This window comes from Leopardus geoffroyi, chromosome B3 (genome assembly GCF_018350155.1).
Source record: "Leopardus geoffroyi isolate Oge1 chromosome B3, O.geoffroyi_Oge1_pat1.0, whole genome shotgun sequence".
Lineage (NCBI taxonomy): Eukaryota > Metazoa > Chordata > Mammalia > Carnivora > Felidae > Leopardus > Leopardus geoffroyi.
The window spans coordinates 25606378-25628488 of record NC_059337.1 but is presented as its reverse complement, the minus strand read 5'-3'; the positions used below and the strand labels follow the sequence as shown (position 1 = coordinate 25628488).

Here is a 22111-nt window from a genome sequence, read left to right as displayed (position 1 = left end):
CCATACTTTGGCTATTATTGGTAGTCCTTCAAAACAGCACACCTGTATCCCATGGGTAAATGTCTAGTAGTGCAATTGCTGGGTCGTAGTGTAGTTCTATTTTTAGTTTTTTGAGGAACCTCCACACTGTTTTCCAGAGTGGCTGCACCAGCTTGCATTCCCACCAACAATGCAAAAGTGATCCTCTTTCTCCGCATCCTCACCAACATCTGTTGTTGCCTGAGTTGTTAATGTTAGCCATTCTGACAGGTGTGAGGTAGTATCTCATTGTGGTTTTGATTTGTATTTCCCTGATGATGAGTGATGTTGAGAGGACTCACTGTTCTAATTTAATACATATTAAGGGGCCTGTTGCAATTCTTTCCAGAGACTGATGAGGCTAACATGTATCATTTTTGTGTTTTCCCTCTGCTCAGCTCCAGATCACTGAAGTCTCCTCAAAGAGAGCTTGTGAGCACGTCTGGTGCCTAGTTTTGGCAGCTTACACCTCTTAAGCTCCTGACTCTGGTGGCCAGCAGAACTTTGGTTCACAGGTACCACAAGACTGTATCAAACAAAGAAATGGTTCTGAACCAGCTATCTCACAGAGCTCAGCATAGAGACAGTAGTCAAAAACCTTCATCCCCCAGTCATTCCCTAAAACAAGATTATTTGCATATAACAATAAAGAGTGCTTGAAAATAACAACCAGATTCCTCTAATCACTGTCATCATAACTCTGGGAAATGGAGCAGGAAGATGGGCCAATTGTGGATATTTCATCTGACTACCTTAGAAGCTTAGGATGATGAAATTGAACCACAAAACACAAACATTCTTTGAGGCCAGGAGTTTTTCCTTCTCTTTTTCTCATCACCATATTCATGACCTGGCATACAGTAGTCATATAATATTTGTTGAATGACTAAATGACTAAAATGTAAATAATATGTACACAGGATCATGATAGGAAGCTACGTTTCTCAGTGGAAAAGGTTAGACTTTGCTGGGTGAAGAAGAAAGAAAGCTCTTCTGGTAAGAGGCCAAGCAGAACACTAGGAGACCAGGAAAACCCACACACTCCACCAGAGTTGATGGCATAAGCAAGACTTGTAAACCCCTAGAGGCAGGAGTAATTTCCTTAAGAATGGGTGGACAAGAGAACTGGAGGGTTGATTCTTCTGGGTGGTTATACAAATACCATTAACCTAGTATATATTATTCCACATGCCAATGGCAGAAAACACTCTTCTCAAATGTACACAATTCATTTCACCAAGATGGACCATATTTTGGGATACCAAACAAAAATTAAAAGAATAGAAATTATATAAAGTGTCATATCATAATAAAATTAAGCTAGAAATCAGTGAAAGTATCTTAAAAACTTTCAAATATTTAAAATAACTCAAGAAAAAAAGATGAAGTCTTAAGGGAATATTTTTTTAAATAAAGAAAAATGAAAACACAACATGTCAAAATTTGTGGGGTATCCTTTAAACACTACTTAGATGGAAATTTATAGTATTAAATTAACATGATAGAAATTAAGAAAGTTCTCAAAACAATTATCTAAATACATACCTTAAGAAACTACTGGGCAAAAAAAAAAAAATCCAAAAGCTTGCAGAATGAAACAAATTATAAAAATATGTGAGCAGAAATCAGTAAAAGTGAAAACATAAATGTAGAAAAGCAATGAAACTAAAAGCTGCTTCTTTAAAAAATTTTAAAAATTGATAAAACTCTAGCCAGTCTGACAGGGGAAAAAAAGAGAAAAACACACTTCCAATATTAGAAATGAAAAACTGGACATATATACTGACTTCATAGATATTAACAGGATAAACAGGCCTTAAGTTCAATAAACTTAATAAATTCTATGGCCCTAAATTCAATAAATAAGACAAAATGTACTAATTCTTCAAAGACAAAAATTTATCAAAACTTACTAAAAAAATAATATGAATAGTTCTATATCTATTTTCTAATTGAATTTTCAGTTAAATATGTGCTTCTCTTCCTAAAGAAAAAAAAAAACAAAAAACAAAAAACGAAAACTTCAGGTCCATATGAATTCACTAACAAATTCTTCCAAGCATTCAAGAAAGAGACAGTATACATTCTACATAATCTTTTCTAGAATATAGAAAACACCTCCCAACCTATTTTATAAGGCTAATATTACCCTAATCCCAAAACTGGACACAAAAATAACAAGAAGAAAAACAAAAGACCAAAATCCCACATGATCATAGATGTAAAAATCTTCAATAAAGTGTTATTAGGAAATTGAATACAGAATATATAAAAAGGATAATATATCACTGCCACGTAGGGCTCATGCCAGAATGCAAGACTGGCACAATATTTGAAAATCAATCAATATAATTCACTAGATTAACAGACTAACTGGAAAAACCATATGATCTTCTCAATTGTTACAGAAAAAGCATTAAAATTCAATATCCATTTATTGATGAAAACTCTAAGCAAATGTAATTAAACCAAATCTTCTTAACCTGATAAATAGTATTCACAGAAGAAACCCTACAGCTTAATCATGCTTAATGATAAAGGAGGCAATATCTCCACCCACTCTTCAGCATCGGGAACAACCTTGTCCTGATAGTCACAACCAATGAATCAGGGGAGTGGGAAGAGAAGAAGAAGAAAAAAAAAAAAATCTCAATTCCCAGGCAACATGGTTTACATAGAAAATTCAAAAGAATCTACAAAATCAGTTTATAACTAATAGTTTAGCAAGTTCATCTTTATACATGATCAAAATACAAAAGTTGTCTGTATTCCTAAGTAAATCTGTGGCAGCAATGACAATCGGGACTTGAAATGATAAAAAAATAAAAAAATAAAATAAAAAAACAGGCATTTCTAGTAGTCATTTCCACTGCATGCACATAAGCACACATACAGAAAAAAACACACAGGTACAAATCAAACAGAAAAAGTGCAGGATCTATATGCTGAAAACTGCAAAACACTGATAAAAGAAAATAAAGGTTTTTGTTTGTGGTTTTTTTTTTTTTTTTTAGTTCTAAATGAAGGGACATATCATGTTTATGGATTACAATATTCCATTTTTTAAGACATTAATTATGCATGAGGCCCCTGTTTGGCTCAGTCAGTTAAGCGACTGACTCAGGTCATGATCTCAGGCTTGTGGGTTCAAACCAGCATGGAGCTTGGTTGGGATCCTCTCTCTCTTCCTCTCTCTCTGACCCACCCCTGATCACATTCTCTCTCAAAATAAATAAATAAATATTTTTTTAAAGATGTTAATTCTTCACCACACAATCTATAAATGTATCACAGCCTTAAACAAAATCTCAGTAAACTGTATTAGATATTGACAAGCTAATTCTAAAATTCATATGAAAACTCAAAGAAATTAGAGTGGCCCAAATAATCTGAACAATAACTAAGTACAAAGATTCAGACAATCCAGGTTTATAAAGAAGGATATATGTGAATCAATGGAACAGAAGACAGAGTCCAAATGTAATTAAGTGATTTTTTAAAGTTTTATTTATTTACTTTTGAGAGAGAGAGATAGCATGAGTGGAGGAGGGGTAGAGAGAGGGAGAGAGAGAATCCCAAGCAGGCTTCATACTCTGTTATTAGCCCAATGCTAATTAAGTAATTTTTGACAGAGATGCTAAAGCAACTCAATGGACAAAGGACTGTCTTCTCAATAAATGGTGCTGGGAAACCAGACATTCACATACAAAAAATAAAGTGACAGATACATTGCACTTTATACAAGTGGGTCATAGACCTAAACATAACACTTAAATGATAAAACTTCCAAAAGAAAACATAGAAGAAATTTGATACAATAACAAAAGCATAATCCATAAAAGAAAAAACTGAAAAACTGAACTCTGTCACAATTATGTCATAGCTCTGGGAAATGTATCATTAAAATAATGGCAAGACAATCTAAAAACTAAAAGTAAATATTTTAAAAGCCTCATATATGACAAAGGACTTGCATCTAGAATATACAAAGAACTCTTAAAATTCAACAATAAAAAGCTAAAGCATACAATTTTGAAAATTGGGCAAAATATCTGAGTAAACACTTCACCAAATAAAATATAAAGTTGGCAAATAAGTATATGACAAGAAGCTTATTTGACCATGTTGACAATATTTTTCATTAGGGAAATGAAAAATTAAGACCATAATGACATACCACTAAATACCTATTAGAAGGGCAAAACAAACAAGGACAATACCAAATATTTGCAATGATGCAGGACACCAGAAATCTCATTCATCACTGGTGGAAATGCAAAATGAGACCGCCAATTTGGAAAACAGCTTGTTATAAAATAAAACCATACACTTATTAAAAAACCAAGCAATCCCACTCCTGGGTGTTTATTCAAGTGAATTGAAAGACTTTGCTCACCAAAATCCTGTATGCAAATGTTTATGGCAGCTTTTTTTCCTAATTGCTGGAACTATAAATAGGCAAGATACCCTTTCACTTGTAATGGATAAACAAACTGCAAAATAGTCATAAAATGTAATAATGCTCAGCAATTAATAGTAATGGGCTACTGATGCACTTAAGAATATGGATGAGTCTTGGGGTGCCTGGGTGGCTCAATCAGTTAAGCATCAGACTCTTGGTTTTGGCTCAGGTCATGATCTCTTGGTTCACGAGTTTGAGCCCCACGTTGCGGCGCTCTGTGCTGACAGCTGCAGAGCCTCCTTGGGATTCTCTGTCTCCCTCTCTCTGCCCCTCCTGGTTCACTCTCTATCTTTTTCTCTTTCTCAAAATAAATAAATAAATCAACATTTTAAAAAAAGGATGAACTTTAAATGCATTTTGCTAAGTGAAAGAAGCCAGACCCAAAAGGCACCTTGCCCTCATCATCTATTTGAATATCACTGGGAGAGGGTCTGAGAACTTGAATTTTCTAGCCAGTTTTCAGGTGATGATGATCCTTCTGATTTTAGGCCACATGTGAATAGCTCTGTTCAAGTATGTATCTGCCCCAGACTTTACTAGTCAACAGTCCCCACAGACAGATCTATAAGCGGAAGGAACCAGATTGCAACAAAAGGAAAAAACAAAGGTGCATGGGAGTAGGGGATGTAACTGCAAAAACGAAACATTGTTAACCACTTCTTTACAATATATTTTACCTTTTGGCTTACTTAACTATATCTGTGAATAGACCAGGAGTATGGAAAAAAAATGTTTTCTTCGGTTTTACATCGTCATGGCTTAGTACAATTATAATCAAGTCATAGAAACTAAGTATCTATGTTAACCTGTGAATAAAATCACAAAATTAGAGACCTCTTTGTTTACTACTTTGTAACCTTGGGAAACATACCCAACTTCTCTCTTTATCCAACCATAAAATGTGAATAATAACAGTAATAAGGTTAAAAAGAGTTAATACATGTAAATTGCAAAGAATAGTGCCTGACTCTTAGCAAGTACTAAATAAATGTTAGTTGTTGTTATTTCACTGTGTAGAATAGCATAAAATGTGGTTGTGTGTCAGTACATGCCTAATTACCTTGGAAGGAAAAACCTATCTACTGCTTTGTTGCTAGGGAAATACAAATTTCAGCAACAGCCTGATAGAATAAAACACTTTCAGTGGTGTATGGACTGGTATTCTTAACTTCCATGCTACTAGAAGTAATTGTAATTGATAATTTTTTCTCCTCCCAAAGTTTCTATTTTTGAAATGATATACAAACACAACATTTTTAAAATCCTTTTCTTTCTCTTTATTTTAGCAATCAAAGTCTCCTCAAATAAGTGTAAAAGGCATAATAGTGTTTCATTAACCTCATGTATGGAAAAAGACAGAGTTATTTTATCTCCGTTGGAAGTTACACTAGCTTAAAATATAGTTTACAGCTATAATCTTCTTTACTTATCCAAATATAAGCACAAAATGAAAAGCATTTTATTAAAGTGGTAAAACGTACCAAGTCCTATTACACTCATTTTTTTATTAGAAATAATAGGACATCCCAAATATACAGCAGATTAGCAAGAGGATTATTCTTAAGTAATTACATTCAATTCTGTAGCTATTAGCATAGATTTTATTGGCATAATCCAAACCACACTACCCTGGCACTCTACAGTATAATAGCCACCAGCCACATCTGGCTACTTAAATTAAAATTAAATTAAATAAAAAATTTAGCTCCCTAATCACACAAACCATAATTCAAGTGCTCAATAACAGAGCAGAAATAGAACATTCCATCACCATGGAAAGTTCTATTGCAGAGTGCAATTATTGCATTAGCCAGTTGTCAACCAGAAATATTGGGTTTTATCTCTGTGCTCTTTTGAGGACTGTTTTAGAGTGATTAGTATTTTTTTTCTATAATGCTTTCTATCTTTATAGATGACACAGTTGATGAACTGAAAAGTTTCCTTGTGGGGTCCATGAGTAGCTCTGAATGTGCAGAAAGCTGGTCACAACAGACAGCTTCAGTTCACTGTAGGCCCCTGGGGTAGAACTCAATTAAAAATAACTTTGCACCTGCTCATTTGCTGAACACAACTAAGTGAGGGAAATGTGCTTCTGCACCATTCCCGAGTCCACTCACCCAGACAGTCACTCTCTCCCCTCTACCTACACCATGCACCTGGTCTGCTTTCCCTAAAAAGGTATGGGAGACAAACTGTGCCACGTTGTTGAAATGTCGAATCTTTGAATTTTACAGGATGCTTCTTCAACTCAGCCAGTATCTTTTTCAGGAAATTAAAACACCAACTTAGTAAGTTTCAGCTCATTTTCAGAAATGACCTACCTTGATCAGGCCCCAGGTACTATAGTATGTTGAGGACACAGGACTGGATGAGGCTGTGGACATTTTGCAATTGAAACACAAACCTGGATCAGAAAAGGTGGGGATTTTGAACTGCCAGAATGTAACATGAGCATATGAGATAAGAGAGGGAAGGATTAATGGCAAAGTGGTTTCTAAAGGGCCATGAAAAGCCACCAAGGCAAACTTCCCACAGGGCCAAGGCAGCAGCAATCAGGCTTGTCGGCAAGCTTCTACACTGGGCTTTCCTCTACGGTGAGCAACACAATAAAGTGGTGTGTGGATGGATGGATCTGAGGGTGATGTTCAGTATGACAAGTGGAGAAACCATCAGGTTACAATAGTCTATCTGAAATACAGGTACTGGCTCTGCAGCTGCTTCATTACTCTGCTGCAAGACCCTGAGGCATCCAGTTCAGCCTCTGGAATACCCTGGAACTCTGACACACAATGCATTAATGAGAAGCAGGTGGTCAGTTAGGTGGCATCTCCCTGTCCTATGTTCCATACAAGTCTTTCTGGATGTATGGATAAAAATGGAGATTCTTTTAAAATATATGTAAAGACAGGAAACAAATATGCATTGCTCAGAGGTGAGCACACAGCAGCACTGATCAAATGATACCCTCACTCTCCCAGAATAGCATCCCAAACCTAGGACTTTACCCAGGCTTTCAAGAAAGCTGATTTCATGATGTCCAATAAAGTCAAAGCCCTCATGTGCACAGGACTACTTCAGGAACAATCTCAAGGGAGGTGAAGTTGGAGGCTGCTTAGCTGAGTGTGGATTCAGGATATGACTAGTTTCTTACAGGGCTCAAATACATACTGGAGTCTTGATCTGATAATCCGCAGGTCTTTATTATTTAAGAGATACAGTCTGACTTTGAACCTATTACATAGACACCTGTCATAATGCCCTAGGACCCAGAGAGCCCCTGTTTGTTCATCTCTTAAGAGAATATTCATGTTTCACTTCATTTACTTGACTTCCTGTTCACCATGGGAAAGACTCTTTTGCTTTTAATATTTTTTTCAATATTTATTTATTTATTTATTTAGAGAAGGGGGCAGAAAGAGAGAGAGAATCCTAAGCAAGCTCAGTGCTGTCAGTGCAGAGCCCAACATGGGAATCAATCTCACAAACCATGAGATCATGATCTCAGCCGAAATCCAGAGTCAGACGCTTAACAAACTGAGCTACCTATGCGCCCCTCACCATGGGAAAGACTCTTGATCCAGTCTCTAGGGAACTCCCTGACTTGCTATCCATTTGGGGACAGATTGCTGCCTGCTTTCTGATTCCACTGGAGAAATGAATTGATACACCTGGAGTTATTCAGCAATACTTTGGACAAACATAGTCCTACTTACAAATGATTATTTAATGTGAGTAACCATTAAAGACATTTGCCCTCCCTAAAGAGAGAGATTTTATTCCTGTCATTGTGTTTTGATTGTATACCAATCAGGGACGCATAAGAAATGTGAGGGGTGCAGAGCCTGCCCCCTGCTTCAGCTGCAGGCTAACCCTCTGGGTATCCTTAGCAGTTCTCCCAGCCCACCTGGCCAGTAGTGGGGGCATATATTTCTGCTTGCGTGAACAACCTGAGGAACATAGCCTATTTTAACCGTGGCCATCTGGTAATAAATGTTCTGCCATAATAATAAAATAATGAGACATAAAAAAAGAGAAAAAAAAGTGCTCAATAATGAAAAGGAAGCAATAGCAAAGTCTTCCTTTATCTTTGAGATAATAACCTCACAGCAAGTCCATCATTCTCCCAACATTTCTGTCCTCCTGTCCGTCATGAGGAATGTGTTCTCATTCTCCTTAGTTTATACAGAGCCCCAGGCAGCAGATCTTCAACTTGTCTGCACACTTAAAAGAACTCCTTTTCCACACATCCTTGTCTCTCTTGAAAACCCCCACTGAAAACCCCACCTAATAGACTAATTGGCTTGAGTGAGTCAGGAAAGGGGAGGATTCTCACTACCTGGGTGTTCTGCATGGAACCTTCCTGTTAAATATGGGTTACACACCCAGAAATTCTGAGGGACATTGGAGCTTCTTTTTTCAGATTTCTCTGTTTATTCCTAAATGATCCTTGTGGTATGCAAAATAACAGTCCCCAAAGATGTCTAAGTACTAATGCCTGGAATCCATGATTATTTTAACTTACATGGAAAGGAATTTTATGGATATGGTTAAGGATCTTGGGATAATTATTCTGGATTATCTAGGGAGCCCAATCTAATCACAAAAGTCCTTATAAATTACAGAAAGAAGTGGGGGAGTCCAGATCAGAGGAGGAGATGTGATCAAAACATGAGTTGGAGTGATTTGGGACCATAAAACCTAGGAATGTGAGTAACCTTTAGACCCTGGAAAAGACAAAGAATGTATTATTTCCTAGAGCCTCCAGAAGGAAGGCAAGACCAACAACACCTTCTTTTTAGGGCTTCTGACCTCCAGAATTAATAGATTCATCTTATTTTAAGCCACTATTTGTGTGGCAATTTGTTACAGCAGCAATAGGAAGCTAATATGAGATTAGAAATGTTTGGTTTGGGTACATAGCAATATTATGAATAATAAGAATCTATATAAACTGCTTATTCATTGTGTCCATTTGCCACACACTGAAACTATCATACAAATCATTAAATATTTAGTATATAGACCTTATTTTGTTTTTTTTTTTAATTATAATGCTAAACTTTGCATGGATAAGTCACAAGGCTTGATGATACAGCAAAGCTGTACATGATACTGAATTGAGAGCCAGAAGATCCTGATTCTAGTGCTGTCACTGTCACTTAAGTGTGACCTGTGACATTTCTGAGCCTTCTAGTTTTAACAGTTCTTAACTAAAATTAAATTTTTAATTCAGTCTGAGTAGAGAGTGAAAAAGAAAAAAAAAGCAGAAACAAAAAGAGCCCTCAGCTTTGTTGCTTGTGGTTCATACCAAGAGGTAATCAAATAAAAACTTTTGTTTTCATTAAAAAAAAATTAGTATCAAATAATTCTTTTTTTAAATTGAATTTTAGTTAACATATACAGCAGTATTGGTTTCAGGAGTAGAATTCAGTGATTTATCAATTATACACCACCGAGTGTTCATTACAGGTACCCTCCTTAGTACCCATCACCCATCTAGTCCATTTCCCACCCACCTCCCTCCATCAACCCTCAGTTTGTTCTCTATGGTTAAAAGTCCCTTGTGGTTTGTTTCCCTCTCTTCTCTTTTTCTCTTTCTTCCCATATATTCATCTGTTTCTTAAATTCCACCTATTAGTGAAATCATGTGGTATTTTCTTTCTCTGATTGACATATTTTGCTTAGCATAATACATCCTAGCTCCATCCATGTCATTGCAAGTGGCAAGATTTCTTTCTTTTGGATGGGTGAGTAATATTCCATTGTACATACATACCACATCTTTTTTGTCCATTCATCAGTCGATGGACATTTGGGCTGTGTCCATAGTTTGGCTATTGTTGATAATGGTGCTATAAACACTGAGGAGCATTTAACCCTTAGAATCATTATTTTTGCATCCTTTGGATAAATACCTAGTAGTGCAATTGTGGGATCATAGGGTAGTTTTATTTTTAACTTTTGGAGGAACCTCCACCACAGTTTTCCAAAGTGGCTTCACCAGTTTGCATTCCCACCAACAGCACAAGAGGGTTCCCCTTTCTCTACATCCTCACCAACACCTGTTGTTTCTTGTGTTGTTAATTTTAGCCATTCTGACAGTGTGAAGAGGCACTTAATTGTGGTTTTGAGTTGTATTTCCCTGACGACGAGTGATGTTGAGCTTCTTTTCATGTGTCTGTTAGCCATCTGGATGTCTCCTTTGGAAATGTGTCTATTCATGTCTTCTACCCATTTCTTCACTGGATTATTTGTTTTTTGGGTGTTGAGTTTGGTAAGTTCTTTATAAATTTTGGATACTAACTTTTTATCAGATGTATCATTTGCAAATATCTTCTCACATTCTGTAGGCTGCCTTTTAGTTTTGTGGATTGTTTTCTTTGCTGTGCAGAAGGTTTTTTTCTTGATGAAGCCCCAATAGTTCATGTTTGCTTTTGTTCCCTTTGCCTTCTTTGATGTGTTTCATTCTTCTGCATTCATTGTCTAGTTTTCTCAGCATCATTTGTTGAAGAGACTACCTTTTTTCCATTAGATATTCTTTCCTTCTTTATTGAAGATAAGTTGACCATATTGTTGTGGGTCCATTTCTGGGTTTTCTATTCTGTTCCATTGATCTATGTATCTATTTTTGTGCCAGTACCATACTGTCTTGATGACTACAGCATTGTAATATAGCTTGGAATCTGGAATCATGATGCTTCCAGTTTTGTTTTTCTTTTTCAGAATTGCTTTGGCTATTCAGGATCTTTTGCAGTTCCAAACAAATTTTAGGATTGTTTGTTATAGCTCTGTGAAGCAATTTTGTTTGTAAATACCAAATTGCAATTATGGTCACTGGGGAAAATAAAAGTACATGTAGCATCGTGTACTGATAAAAGCATACTAGTGAAACCTCAGGACGTACTATCAGAACCAGTAAGGCAGAGAAGTACAAGGGAACCTCAATGCTGCCTTTTTCCCAAACTCTTCACACCTCAAATGTGCTCTTAAAATCTCTGCCAAAGAGAATTAGAAATATGTGAATTTTCCCTATTAAAGAAAAAAAAAGGAAAGAAGGAAGGGAGGAAGGAAGGAAGGAAAAAGAAAAGCTTTATTTTGAGTCTTCCATTCCTCTCTCACTACACTTAATTCACCCAAGGCAAAAAATAGTGATCTAATTCATTACATCCTGGACAATGGCTGTAAACAGAGGTGAAGGTGCCAGACAAACATCAGCAATTGCTCTCAGTACAGCATCTAACCCCTAAGTAAATATGTACACTGACAGTTGAACTTAACCCTTGGAAATTACAGTATCAAAATCTGACAGATCCATCACTGTCTTTCATCTCCCTGGCCACAATAATTGCTGGAAGGACTCAAGTTGGCCCTATTAAAAGTGCCCCTAGGATTTCTAAATGGAAGCCAGGAAACATGTATATCCTTTCCTCTTTGGCAGTGACTTGTAAGGAAGTTAACACAAATGTGTAAGCACCATGCCTCACTTTCAAGGAAAATGCAGAAGGAGATGATCCAGTCAAGAGGTATGGAGCTCCTGCTTTCAGTTACCCATCAACTAAAACCCTGCATTTTCTGCATCCACAGTCAATAAATCTGCTTTTTGACAGGCTACATTCTGTCTTCACCACCTGTACAATCCGAAGAATTTAAGCTATTACTGAATCAGCCCCAGTGAATGAAACACATTAAGATTATAAGGTATCAGTATAGTATTCCTCTTCACCAAGTTTTTTGTTTTGTTTTGTTTTTTTGTTTGTTTGTTTTGTTTTGCCTGTAGTGGCAATAATGTCATACACACTACCTGGCAAACAGCTCCCAGGGCCTGTGACTTTGGACCAAATAACTCATCATAAAGATGAGCTGTGGGATCAGGTCGATAATAACCTCTTGAGCCCACCAACACTAGGGTACAATGATGTCCTAAAGAGCCTGCCTCAATTGGGGTCAAAGATTCACATGTTATTTGCCTTGCTCTGCTAATTATATTCTGTATGTTCACTTTTACTGGAGATCAGGAAGATACAAGTGGTTTATCTGGAACAAGATTCAGGTATTACCAACTTCCTTAGAAAAAAATATTATAATAATCTATTAATTTATCTAATGGCAACACATTTCACTATGCTTTTTCTAGAAGACTGGGAATTTAGCATGCAATTATTTTTTCTCCATATCCCTCACTTTTCCATGTCTCTGTCAATAAAATAGACAGGGTTAGAATTGGAGATAATTTCTAATATTTCAAAGAAAGCCTTGGGGCGCCTGGGTGGCGCAGTCGGTTGGGCGTCCGACTTCAGCCAGGTCACGATCTCGCGGTCCGTGAGTTCGAGCCCCGCGTCAGGCTCTGGGCTGATGGCTCAGAGCCTGGAGCCTGTTTCCGATTCTGTGTCTCCCTCTCTCTCTGCCCCTCCCCCGTTCATGCTCTGTCTCTCTCTGTCCCAAAAATAAATAAACGTTGAAAAAAAAATTAAAAAAAAAAAACAAAGAAAGCCTTAATGTAAAGGTATGGGAAATTTTCCAACCTAGAAGTTCCTTTTGCAAGAAATAGATTTATAACTGAGGACATGCCATCTAAAGATATTTTAGACAGAAAGGCTGTGACATATCTTGGGTTATTTTAATGCCTCTCTATCTGAACCACAAAGATAGAACCAGAGGAGTTGTAGTGGTCTGTTCTTAGTAAACTTGTCACCAAAGAAAAGACAAAGTTCACCATCACATAAACCCACGACTGAAGAGCTACTTACTGGGACTTATCTTGACTTAGCTTTTAGAATGCTTAGAGTCTGTATGTTTGGAAAGTTCCCAGATGTACTTCTAGAATGAAGCAATAAATGAAGCTACTTAAATGACTAGGAAACTGGTGTTGATTAAAGGATTGTATAGACATGCTGGCACAAGTTCAGAAGTAATTCAGATTACTTCTTTGTACTTCTTCACTATCCCACTGCTACCCATTCTGACTCAGGAGAAGGGGGTTAAAGGGGAAGTCAGAGCCCATCCTTGTGCTTCTCTCTTCTCCCCTGGGAACCTGCCATGCTGGACCATCAGAGTGTGCACTCAGGGAATTTTTATTTGAATGTGCACTTTCTGTTTCATGCTGTGTCCTTACAGATTTAGCAGCTCCAATATTAGACAAATGAGGCTGGACAGAGCCTTAGCACACAACATAGCTGGCATTCAACAGCTCAACTGTAAAGGAAGATGCATTTTGTCCACTCCAATAAACAAAGTGGCACACCAATGGCAGTAGGCTAGGGCTAGGCAAGAGGAAAATGCCAGGAACAGAAATGCAGGCTCTTTTAGTAACCTAGTCCTTAAAGAAATGACTTTTGCTATTACTTTATTTCTCATTTTTAGGGACTGCTTTCAATTTGGAAGAAAAGGACCCAGAGGAGCTGAGAAAGTGGCACAGCACAAAGCAAATAAACATCACCTTAGCCAGTGAGTCATGGCCTCTACTGCTGTGGCTCACCTGACTAGGATCTGAGACTTTCCACAGATCTCCCTTTGCAATTCATGATGTAAAAAAAAATACATACCTTAGAAAGTATGAGCTAGAATCCCATAAGATTCCAGGATTTCTTTCAGCTTCTTACAATATGGGTACAGGCAGATTTGACCTTCCCTCTCCTGGGTCACTGGGGGACCAACCCTCTTCTGCACTTACTACTCTATAGACATAAATGCAGGCTACATTCAATTTAAGGTGATTTATTATTTCCTTGTAAATGATAGTGATTAGTTTTAAAAGAAAAATTCTAATGGATTCCAGATTTTCCCTTGGTGACCTTATTTTGCAGTTCATTATGTGAAAAGGAAACATATCACCCATCATTGCATTTGCAATGATATCTCAGTAACACTAGCCCACTTCATAAAAGTGTTGTGAGAAACTGATAAAATATAAAGTGCTTTTCAATTATTTATGTTTCCTGGAGCTATAAGTTGTCCAACTTAAAAATAAGGAATGACATGTTTGGGCCAAATATTATTAGGCGGTGCATTGACTTAATATCCATCTAATGAAGGAAAAAAATAGGATCCTAATCCCTGAGTAAGGACCACTGAGAAGCAGCCTCCTGTTAGGGGCAAGAGCTTCAAGATACTTGGCTGCATTATTAGTAGGAAACAAAACCCAATGTGGCAACACTAAAATGTTAAAACTTGGCCCAGTTGCTTGTTCCTGAACCATCTGTGGTTCCGCAGTGTTCTCTCCAATAGGAGGAATGATCCTTATGTTAGAATGAGGTTTCCAAATACCTTGGAATGCATCTGTAGTACTCCATTTCCTTTTGGACAAGAACAGGGGATGGGGATATTCTTGTCACCCAGCCTGAAGAAATTGATAAACTAAGGGAAGAAAATACTGAGGGCTGAGTTTATGAAGCTGGCTCCAGTAACCAATTGATTCTGTTTTTGTACATTTAGAAATAATATGGAAGACCGGCTTTGAAACATGATTCATACCAAAAGAATAAAGGTTTAAAACCTGTGCTAACAAGTTGTTTATAGTTTAAGCTGCCCCTCCTGTTAACAACATGAGATAATTTCACAGTTTCTTTAGATCACTCCACAAAATACAGACTAAAGTGGATTTAATAGTCCAGTGAATTGACAATTAACAAAAAATATGCAATTTTCTAACATATGAAATGTTAGGCAAAGTTTTTGTTTTGTTTTGTTTTGTTTTGTTTTGTTTTTCTATGGACTTGAAATTACTGTAAGACATGTGACCAACAATATTAACCCCAGCAGTGTAAATGAGAAAGACATTTATATTCAACGTCATGAGGAAATTTGGGGGAAAATAGTATGTATTTCTTGATATCCCTTCCCTCTGTGACTTGTTACAGTCAAGTTTGTGTCTAATTTAGTATCTGAACTGAGGGGAGAAGACTTCTATGATGTATTCTTAAAGTAAATGACCAATGTGTTAACCCATAAAATATCAATCAGAATATGTCATGATCTTTGCAATTTTGGCTGGCACCTAAATAAATACATTATTAAACCAAGGAAGAGATTTTGTAAAACAATTTTTCTGTAAGCCCACTTTCTTCTCAGACCCTTAGATTCAGTCTGTTTCATGTGCCCATATGTGTACTTGGGCACAGATGATATGAAGAATTATGAGTGGTGAGTATTTTTATAAGTAGGTATCATCATAAGTCGTCAAAATAGGCACAAAATGGAATTATTTCTGGAAAAATAGCCAATAGAAAGGGTTGAAAATTAAGTAGGAAATTCACTCCACTCAGCAGAGAGAACTGTATTTATACAAGCTGTTCCTTCTGGTGCTATAGTCAGGCTGAGCTGAAGCAGTTTACCAAACTCTTATCATTTGATCAAAGAATTAATTAATTTTTATTTTAAGAACAATAATACTTGGTTAATTATTCCTCTAAATATAAAAAAATGATCTATTTTTTTTAAAAGACATAGTAGATAGTAGAGGGAAACAGAGGTAGCATGCCTAAAGGTGGTGGCAGCAACACCCATGGGTCTATCTTAATCCATTCAGGATGTTACAACAGAAAATCATAAACTGAATGGCTTATAAATAGTACACATTAATATCTCACAGTTCTGGAGTCAAGGAATTCTAAAATCAAGGCACTGGAAGACTCAGCGTCTGCTGAGAGCCTGCTTCCTGGTTCATAGACAGCCATCTTTTCATTATGACCTCACATGTTGGAAGAAGCCAGCTAGCTTTCTGGAATCTCCTTTATAAGGTCACAAATCTCCTTTATGTTGATTTCTCTTTCATGACTTACCAGTGCTCAAAGACCTCACTTCCAAATACCATCACACTGAGGATTAGGATTTATCATAAAAATTTTTGCTTGGACACAAGCATTCAGTCTATAGCAGGATCCTCATCCTGCTGTGCTTGAAGGCCTGGAGCACCCTTGAAGGACTGACACAGGGCACATCTCTGATTCAGTGCCACATGTTCTCTGTTCCTAGGCAAAGTCTGTAAAAACTCTGTCTGTCAAAGATAACCAAGCATGGCTATGATTTTTGTCTAAATTTACACATTTACCACTGTCATTTTCAGCCTCCAATTGTGTGCCCCTTTCCTTCATTAGGGTGACCCCAGTATTCAGAATATTGAGCCTTCTAAGTAACTTAAGCTCTTCCTTTTATGGAAATAAATAGGAAGGCATCTGATAATAGCTATTTATATGTATTGCTTGATTACTTCATTACAATTAGATTAGATTAGGTACAAATGTTAAAAAAGCATTTAGATTTGGGGGCTATTTCTCTCTCAACTGTGGAATAAGATTTTGTCATCACTGGTTAAAGGGGTGTCAATTATTTATAAGAAAATAATATGTTCAAATGTTCAAATATGTTGAAGAGCACAAAAATTCTTTCCTTATTATCCAAGTAGAACTAAAAATAAATCTGTAAAAGATAATAGAAAATTATGATTTTTTTAAGCTTCTTCTCCAAAAATTCTTCTGTTTTCCTACTGAGGGTGAGTGAGAGATAGGCTCTTGGGTATGTAGTATCAGGAGCTACATGGAGTAGGGAAGTTTGGGAACCAACAAGTTGACCTGTCCATGTGTGTGACAGTATCTTTATAGATCCAATCCTACCCTCCCTTTATGCCAAGATTTCTAAATGATGTTCCTTCTGATACATTTTAACAGTTTGTTTTATGTCTTGGAACTCATTCATCAATTCACTCATTCATTCAGTGAATGTCAGTTAAGTGTCCATCATATGCCAGACAGTATTCTGGGTACTTGTGAAACATCACTGAATAAAACAAATGAAAACCATTTCTACCTTCATGAAGGTTATATTTTAGCATAGAATAGGCAGACAGTAATAGCAAATAGAGTATATTAGTAGACAAGGGCTAAGGAAAAATGTAGGCAGTGTAATGTGTTCAGGGTTCTCAGAACATGGGGACAAGCATCTTTAAATAGGCTGGTCAAAAAAAAAAAAAATAGTTTGGTACAGATTGGGTCTCATTGGAAGGAGATATTGAGGAAGGACTTGAGGAAGTCAAGGGATTTGTCCATATGATCATCAGCAGGATGGGTGCCCAAGCTGCACAAAGGCTCTGTAAACAAGAGTGCTCACTGTGTTTAAGGAACATTAAGGAGGCTCAAATGGCTGGAACCCAGGGAGCCAGGTAAAGACAAACAGGAGATTTTGGAGATCTATAAGGGGCTAAGACAGGTAGGACCTTGCTTGTCAGTCACTGTAAGGACTTTAGCTTTTACTCTGAATGGAATCAAGAGGCATTGGAAGGTTTTGAGTAAGGTCAACATGATCTTTTTAAAAAATGTTTTTATTTATTTATTTATTTTGAGAGAGAGAGAGAGCAGGGGAGGGGCAGAAAGAGAGGGAGAGAAGGAGAATCCCAAGCAGGCTCCACACTATTGGTGCAGAGCCAGATGCAGGGCTTAATCTTACAAACCATGAGATTGTGACCTGAACCAAAATCAAGAGTGGGACGCTTAACTGACTGAGCCACCTAGGTGCCCTTAATTTTTTTTTAATTTTTTTTAATGTTTATTTATTTTTGAGACAGAGGGAGACAGAACATGAGTTGGGGAGGGGCATAGAGAGAGGGAGACACAGAATCTGAAACAGGCTCCGGGCTCTGAGCTGTCAGCACAGAGCCCGATGCAGGGCTTGAACCCACAAACCATGAGATCATGACCTGAGCCGAAGTCGGATGCTTAACCGACTGAGCCACCCAGGAGCCCCAATTTTTTTTTTAATCATCACCCTGGGTATTGGATCTGGAGCTCAGGAGAGAGGACTGAGCTGAAGGTATAATTCAGATTCATTAACATATGTATGGCATTTAATACCAGAACAATGGAAGAGATCATGTCAAGAGTGAGAGAGAAGAGGTCCATGGACTGAGCTTGGAAATCTCCAGTTTGAAAGGGTCAGAATGAAAAAGAGGAATTATCAGAAAAGTCTGAAAAGGTACAGCCAGTAAAGTAGGAAGAAAACTGGGCAAGTATGATCTCCTAGAAGACAGATGAAAATCTTTTCAATGGAGAAAAAGAAACAAGACTTAATGTATGATTACTTTTACAGCTCAACTGCTTACCTTTTTCACACTGACCCAATGAATGATTGTCTTTTTTAGTGCTCTAAAGTTTGTATACCTCTTCCATACACTGTATAATTTTATACTCAAACAGTACGAGGTAAGGCATCAGGTATTAGGTTCACTGTTTTCCAGATGTAAAATCCAAGGTGTAGAAAGAGTGACTGGCTTTCAATTCCCCAATTACATACTAGAAAAAGAGAAAGAGCCAGAATTAAGACAAAGTCTTCCAAGTCTAGTCCAGTGTTCTTTCTTCTACCATATGGCACTGGGAAACCTGACTACATTGTTTTGGGTCCATTTAGGATTAGCCTATGAGTTGTTGCGGATTGAGGTGCCTAAGAGATTTCCAACCCTAAGGGCATTTGGGCTAAACTCCTCTGTAAATTCTAAGTGCCTACTTTGTTATTCTGCTTGCCTGAAGGGTCTCTACTCTTTCAATGCTTATAAAATGTCCATGAACACACAAATAAGTTTAAAATGTTAACTGAAACTTCCAGGTAGTAAGTGCTAAATGCATCCCTGCAGAACAAGGCTGATCTTGACCCGCAAGGGGTTGACTGGAAGCTTTTTTCCTGGCCAGACTACACTTGTTCAAATATAGGCTCTACTTAGTACTGTGTACTGGATTGGAGGAAACTTACTTAAATCTGTACCCCAAAATTCTCATCTGTAAAATGGAATAATGATAATAATAATAAATGGAAATTCATAGAAGTTTGAAATAGTGAGAACTGATACAGTATATAGATTTAGAATGAATCTAGTGCAAAATAAGCACTCAATAAATTTTAGGTCTTGTCATTTCTGTTTCCCTACAGTTAATTAGTTCCCTATGCAAAGTTTGTATTCAGTGTCTCATAAAAGATCAAATAAGGGAATAAATGAGCAAAGGGTTGATCAAATGGTATTGTTGCAATACTTTACAGAAAATCAAGAGATACACTTCGTGCCACTTGTGTCCAAACCACCTGAGAGAAAGGAATTCATATAAGGAGAGTTTACTCGTGCTCAGTCTTGAAGCAAGGATGACAAGCCCCAAAAGGGAAGGGAAGGTGGAAGATGGAGCAGGTAAAAATGATGTTTGAGCATCCATAAATCCATAAATGCTGAACACGTGAAACCTGTCTTATAGTTCTGCCTCTGCTAACACACAGGGGAGATATATCTGGAGGTCATTGAAACTTGGGACAGAAAGGGTGTGAAGAAATTAATCCATGAGTCTCAAAATATAAGTTAAGTGATTTGATTTAGCTTCCTTCCACAATCCCCAGAAGAAGAAAAAAATGCCCTTTCTGTACACAAAATAAGTACAAGTGTAGGAAAGAAGTAAAACAAACAAACAAATAAAAAAAATCCAACAGAGTGGGATATTTATCAGTGACATAAGGGGAGAAAATGCACCAAGGTATAATGTAAATTAGACAATCACTCCTGAAAACTCTGAGGGGTGATTATTTTATCAGTTAATAGCAGTGCCATTTTTGTTTCTGATAAAGATTCTTATTTCATTCTTGTTATATTTCTACACCCAAAGCATAGCTTTGGAGAAATTGGAAACTATATTTACATTCAAGCCTATAATTTCCTGTTAGATAATTTTATTCTTTTAAAAATAAATCTCCTGGGTCCCACTTTTCTTATCTACAATATGAGATATTATCCCAATTAAGAGAATTGTTTTGAGGATATAAATCTGAAGTCTGTGAAACAAACCAGAAATGTACCTTCCCAATTTAAAGTCGTGGTGTCAAGATTTCCTTCACTTCCTTTAATGAATAGCAAATCGGATTTTTATGTTTTAAGTTCTAGCCCAAATGTTAAGTAAATAACTAAATAAATAAATATTACAAACCTTTATGAACTTTTCTAATTAAGTTCAGTCTTACCCTCTATGCACTCAGTACATTTCTTTCCTTTATTATAACATTTATTAAGTTGAATTAAAATTATTCATGTGTCTGTATATAAGGTGAAGTACATAGTGTAAGCTATAGAACTTAGCTATGAATGATTAAGTGGAAAAAAGTGGATAATTAATTAATAGAATTTGTTCCTTCTTGAAGCTCTATTAAAAAGAAAGAGGGGCTCCTGGGTGGCTCAGGTCATGATCTCAGGGCTCATGAGTTTGAGCCCCATGTAGGGCTCTGTGTTGACAGCTCAGAGCCTGGAGCCTGCTTTGGACTCCAGGTTTTCCTCTCTCTCTGCCCCTGTCCTGCTCATGCTCATGCTCATGCTCTGTCTCTGTCTCTCTCTCTCTCTCTCTCTCAGAAATAAACATTAAAAAATTTTTAAAAAGAAGGAAGGAATGAGTTTTAAAGGAATAAACTCATAAATCCAAAGGAATAAAAGAAGAGAAATAAGCAATAAAAATTGGGAAGTCTAAAGGTATTAAAAGAGTGATAATTGACTTATACAATCCAAGAAATGTTCATTAAAATGCAGCAGAGAGACTCAAGAAAACTTCCAGACCTCTTCCCCATCTCAATAGATAAAACATAAGCAATAGGCTTTGGAGGGCATTAAAAGTTTCTTCTCTGGGGAAGATGACAAGTTCCAAAAGGAGGTAGGGGGACAAAAGCTAAAGATACTGCTGATTTGGGACTTCTTTATATAATGCCCTAGTCACATTACCACAAAATGAAACTTACAGTCAAAAGCTCTAATTCAAAGAGAATTTCTACCTAGCTTTTTATTGCCCTGTCTCAAATACAGGTAGACAGTCAAGGATCATCCTGTATCTGCGGAAATTCTCTCACATGAAAGAGATCAAAACAAAGATGGAGCACCTGGGTGGCTCAGTTGGTTAAGCATCTGACTTCCGTTCAGGTCATGATCTCATGGTTCATGGGTTGAAGCCCCATGTTGGGCTCTGTGCAGACACGCTCAGCGTCTGGAGTCTGCTTCCAATTCAGTCTTCCTCTCTCTCTGCCGTCCCCTGCTCATGCTCTCTCTCGAAAATAAAATAAAAAAACATTTAAAAAAAAACAGAAAAAGCAACTTTGAGAAAATAGAGATTATGCATAGCACAGAGATGAAAACTTCTAAAAATGAGCTAGCAACAATACCTTCAGAGGAGTAAGAAAAAATATACTTGTGAAAACAAGAGTGCTATAAATAAAAGAACAGAGTGCTATAAATAAATAAAAGAGGAGCAGGACATTCAGAGGGAAAAATAATCCTCTTAGAAATTAAAAATGTGTTGCAAATATTAAAAAGTAAATGGATGGATTGAAATATAAAGTGGAGAAAATCTCTCAAAAATTAAAGTCAAAGACTTCTAATGGAAAGTAAAAGAAAAAGGTATATAAGAATATTAAAGTCATTCTAGAAAGTCTAACAGTCAAATTAAAGCAACTCCAAAAATAGAAGAAATGAATACAATGAGGATATATTATCTAGATATATTTAAAGACCTCTTTTAGGATTTGAAGAATATAAATTTTCATACTGAGAGATTCTATGACTTTCTGAAAAATGGGGCAAAAATAGATCTGCTTCAAGGTACAATCTAAGAATGCTAGTGTGAGGTATATATAGAA

At 36.8% G+C, this 22111-nt stretch overlaps 1 long non-coding RNA gene across 2 annotated transcripts in view; it reads right to left on the bottom strand.

The window, feature by feature from the left end:
• Positions 1 to 16149, bottom strand: part of LOC123582629 — a 49246-nt gene extending 33097 nt beyond the window's left edge. For both annotated transcript variants that reach the window (XR_006704491.1, XR_006704492.1), the window contains exon 1: positions 16066 to 16149. This is a non-coding gene — a long non-coding RNA (uncharacterized LOC123582629). The remainder of the gene's footprint in view (positions 1 to 16065) is intronic.
• Between the last annotated feature and the right edge of the window lie 5962 nt (positions 16150 to 22111).